Source organism: Equus asinus, unplaced genomic scaffold (genome assembly GCF_041296235.1).
Source record: "Equus asinus isolate D_3611 breed Donkey unplaced genomic scaffold, EquAss-T2T_v2 contig_197, whole genome shotgun sequence".
Taxonomy (NCBI): Eukaryota; Metazoa; Chordata; class Mammalia; order Perissodactyla; family Equidae; genus Equus; species Equus asinus.
The window spans coordinates 952,702-957,559 of record NW_027224846.1 but is presented as its reverse complement, the minus strand read 5'-3'; the positions used below and the strand labels follow the sequence as shown (position 1 = coordinate 957,559).

The window sequence follows — 4,858 nt, the reverse complement described above, 5'->3', positions numbered from 1 at the left end:
TTGTGAAACTGTATTATACATTCTTCTACTGATTGGTTTTGTGATTTTTAAATCCTCTCCTCTGCTGTAGCTAAGATTTTGTCACTGTAAGCTTTCTCATACAGCAGTCAGCATCAGAAAGAATGCTGTAAAAATTGCAGGAAAGCTGCTATTACTGAGGCAAGTGTTTAATGAATACACTAGACTTTGTCTCTTGCTGGTTTGTCCAGTTAACTGTGGAACTAGGCAGATTCTGTGCACAGCTTTCTGCTGTCTGCCTGTGTCTCCAAAACAACCATTCAGCTATCTTTCCTTTTTCCGTTCAGCAAACAGTGGAGAAAGGGCCAGGAAACTCCTCTTTCTCTGCCATTTGTCTAAGACCTTGCCTCTGACTTGCCCGCTCAGATCCAGTTTCCTTAGTGCCTGAGTTACTGAGGAGGTGCCACCCCCCAATGCCCTTCACTCCTTTTGCCTTTTAATGAGCAGGTTATTTATGCGGAATGGATTTTCAAAGAGAGCTCTCAGCAGTATTTACAACTTCTTCAAAGCTTTTTTTTTAAAAGCATGTTGCAGTTGATCAGTTTTTAAATACAGTTGTTTCAGACCCAATAGCCTATGGGAGTGGAGACGCTGAAAAGAAAAACAAATCCGAGGCATTAAGAACCTGAGAGAGTATAACATGGGTGGCTGCTGCTGCCTGGAAAGACTCATCCTTTGTCCATCTTCACGATAGACCCAGAATCCCTCTCCTCCTGTCCCTTCTCCTGCTTGCGCCCTGGTCTCGGCCACTGTTGTCTTGCCCCTGGATTACTACGGAAGCCTCCTGCCCGGCTCCCTGCTTCAGCCCTGGCCCCCGCACGCTCCCCACCACCGTGTTCTCCACAAAACAGCCACAGTGACCCTTTACAACTGGAAGCCAGATCACACTGCTCTTCCATTCACTCTGCAATGGCTTCCCACATCACTGAGAATAAAAACCGCACCCTAGAAAGTGCTGCACCCTCTGAGCACCCCGACACACACCTCTCTGAGCTGCCCTCCCAACGCTGTCTCCCTCGCTCCCTCCACTGCAGCCTCAGTTCTGGCTGTTCTTGCAGAGGCGGAGCAGGCTTCCCTCTTTGGCTTTCCTACCTGCCTGGACAGCTGTCCCTTCAGAGACCTGCAGGGAGCACCCTCTTGCTTCTCTGCTCCCTCATCTCCTGGGCATCGGGTGCTTAGTTGAGAGCCCTGTAAGGTAACAAACTATGCACCCAACTCCTGCACTACTCACTCTGCTTTAATTTTCTTTTTAGTATTTATATTACTATGTTGACATTTAATGTCTAAACATACACATTTAACGTTTTATATGGTTATCTGTTAGTTTTCTGTGTGCCCATCTAGAATGTCAGCTCCAGGAGAGCAGTGACCTTTTCTGTTAGTGCTGTGACACCATAGACTAGAACAGTGCCTGGAGCCTCGAGGTCCTGTAGTAAATATTTCTTGGGTAAATCAGTTAATTACCCAATCTGTATCACCTTTATTTTATCTTGCATTACCACAAGTGGCAGAATAAGCTAAGAGCAGAGGAATCAGGGAATACTAAAGCTATTTAATAAGCGTTACATTAGTTTGGTAAATAAATTGGTTTTGACAGATTATTATTATTATTAATCTAACAGTTTCTGAGAATGAATGTTAAACTCTCTCATTATGATTATGAAGTTGTCAGTTTTTCTTTGACATCCTGCAGTGTTGCCTTCTATAGCTTGAAGTATATTCAATCAGGCATTTACAAGATTAGAACTATTATATTTTTGTGATGAAATGAACCCTTTATTATTAAGTACCCTTAATCCTTAATAACTATCTTTGCCTTAAAATCCATTATGTCTATTATTGTGTAGTTTCACCAGTTTTCTTTTTGTTAATATTTGTTTGTTATATCTTTTTTCTTCATAAATATTGCAACTGTCTGCATCCATATGTTTATGTGTCTTCTCAAGAGCATATATGGTGTTTTTTCCCACCATTCTAACCAGCTGTCTCTTCAAGTCACAGCTTGTTTACATTTATGCACATTCACACTAGTTTTTTGTTCATAATTTCTTGTTTCATCTTTTTCTATTTTCTGAGCTCATGTTCATAGATATACGAATATGTAAGAAGAAATATACATATTCTGTATCCTTAGAAGCTTTTCTGCAAGAGTATTCGTGGTAGAGTCTCCCAAGCTTTATCTGAAAATTTACTTTATTTTTCTGTCCCTCTTAAATCATGGTAACCTAGACATAGAAATCTAGACTGACGCTTCTTTTGTCCCCGTACTTTCAAAGTATTATTCCAGGGTCTTCTGAACGGTCTGCCACCAGGGGGGTTCTTTCCTTTTGAAGTGGTCTTTGCCATCTTTGGATGCTTTAAGCTCTGGTCCTTTTCTTTAGGATTCCGTAGTTTCACAGTGACATCCCTTGATGCAAATTTAATTTTATTCATCCTGCTAAGGAATAAATGTTCTTTCTAAATATGGAGAGTGTTGTTTTTCATCAGTTATGAAAAACTCCCAGACACTGTATCTTCTAATATTGTCCCTCCTCAAGCTCTCCGGCTTCTGTCTTTCTGGCATTCCAGTGACGTGCCTGTTGACCTCTGCCCTCTCTGTCTCTTATGTCATCTTTCTTAGTGTCATGTTCTGGGGAATTTTCTCGGATCCTTCCTCCAGTTCTCTAAGTTTCTTCACGAGGTCTAATCTGCTGATTAGTACATCTATGAAGGGTTTTTTTCTATGACTATATATATTTTTTTGATGTTATATTTGATTCTTTTTCAAATCTGAATATTTTTATAGTGTTTTATTTTTGCGTATTTTAGATATCTCATTTAAATCATTGAATCATGCTTAATTTTTTGCTTCTAGGTGATAGTTTGACAGTCTAAAGTTTTTGCAACTCTGATTCTATTTGTTGTTGTCTGCTGTTATCATCTACTGGCAATTGATCACAGTAGACTGTTTCCTTATGTGTTCTGTGTAATTGTAACGTAAGTTCATTTTCTGCACAGTTTTATCTGTGGCAGCCCTGTATAGCCTGAGTTAAGAGCTTGTCGTTCCAGAGATGTTTTTGCATTTGCTTCTGTTAGATACTGCAGGACTGTCACCAGCCTGCAGGCTGGTCCCGTAAAAGGGCACCTAGAGTGGTTGCCCTGTGCCCTGTACTTTAGGTGGGGGCCCGTGGGGTGGCTGTACATTCCTCCTCTTTTCCAAACGTTATTACAAATAAATTTAGAAATTTCTGTCTTCCTAGTATCCCAGGGGGCCCATGGAAGATAACGACAGTGAGGCCTCTTTTCATATGTAATGATCTTGGTTAACTCCACTCTGGTTGAGTTGCCCTTCTACTAGGTTAACTGTCCTAGGACATATTTTTGTGTTAGTGCCTCTAATTGGACATTCCTAGATTATTCATCGTACACTAAGAAACCTCAATCGGATATGATATTTGGTCTATGGATATAAATGCTCAAGATAGTTAAATATATATAGTTATATATATATGTGTGTATATATATTCACAAGACATACACCCACACAAGCACATAATATATAGTGTTTCAACCTCAGTTTACACCAAAACAGACACGTTTTCTCGTGTCTCTCTGCCAGTGGGTGGATTTTTCTTTTCATACACCTTATCATCAGGTACACTATCCTTGTGCGTACATAAAAATCCAGTCTCCTACAAGACTATATGAACTGGCCCTTAAGTACTTCTCTGGCCTCATCTGCTACCACTGCATTTCTCTTACTTCCATGCATCAATCGACTTAGTCTTCTTTCTGTTTCTCAAATATGTCAAGATTGAGACACCCTGCTGTTTTGCAGCAACAGAATATCGCTGTTCCCTCTCAAAGAATGTCCTTCCACTGTTGTCGCATAGATCTAGCCCCTTTTTGTCATTCAGACCTTACTTCTCGGCTGCTGGAGCCAAGATGGAGGAGTATGCATGGGAGCCATGCCCCTGGCAAATTGTGGATGACTGGGGGTGGGGGGGGCCTTTACGATAGATACTATAGGTGGTGGTATCTTTCAAGCAATCAAAGGCTTTCGCAATTCTCCAGTGGGAGTAAACCACAGACTGCACACGAGTTTGACAGCTGCTAAAACCAGGGCTCCGCAGCTGGGAGGGAGCTTTGCAGTTTGGGGAGCTTTCCATGATTGACTCCAGTATGGTTCAGGTCAGAGGGAAGGAAGACCCCCTGGAACTCCATCACAAGTGGTGCCTTAACAGGAGCCATCCTGGCCAGGAGAAATGGACCAGTGGCCATGGTCGGGTCAGCCGCGATGGGTGGCATTCTCCTAGCTTTAACTGAAGGAGCTGGTATCTTGTTGACAAGATTTGCCTCTGCACAATTTCCCAGTGGTCCTCAGTTTGCTGAAAACCCCTCCCAGTTGCCTTCAGCCCAATTACCGTCCTCACCTTTTGGAGACTACCAACAATATCAATAGGACTTCTTTCCCAGGACTTCTTCAACAGAATGAGCTGCAGTTCAAGAAAGGATTTCAGAAGATCGAGTTACAGTCTGTTTTTAAAACCATAGGTGAGACAGCTGTCGCCCAACAGGATATGAAGGGAGATTTAGCACATTTTTCTATTTAAAGGAACATGGAAGGGGGGTGTTAAGAGATAATACATTTATTTATTCACACTTGGATTGCATTTGTAAGCAAAGTAAGTGTCTTATATCTTTAAAGGAAATATAATAAGTGCTTAGGAGATACAGGACCACAGGGCAGACAACAGGGAAAGATGCATGTCATTCCTTGAGGACCTCACTGCCTGAATTTGCGTGTTCTGTTAGTCAGACAACAAAAACTCCTGGAACTTGTGCTTTCTTTTAAGATAAG

General features: G+C 41.6%; 1 pseudogene; it reads left to right on the top strand.

Moving 5' to 3' along the window:
• Positions 1-3,942: 3,942 nt before the first annotated feature.
• On the top strand, positions 3,943-4,511 carry LOC123276125 (mitochondrial import inner membrane translocase subunit Tim17-A pseudogene; annotated as a pseudogene).
• The last annotated feature ends 347 nt before the right edge of the window (positions 4,512-4,858 follow it).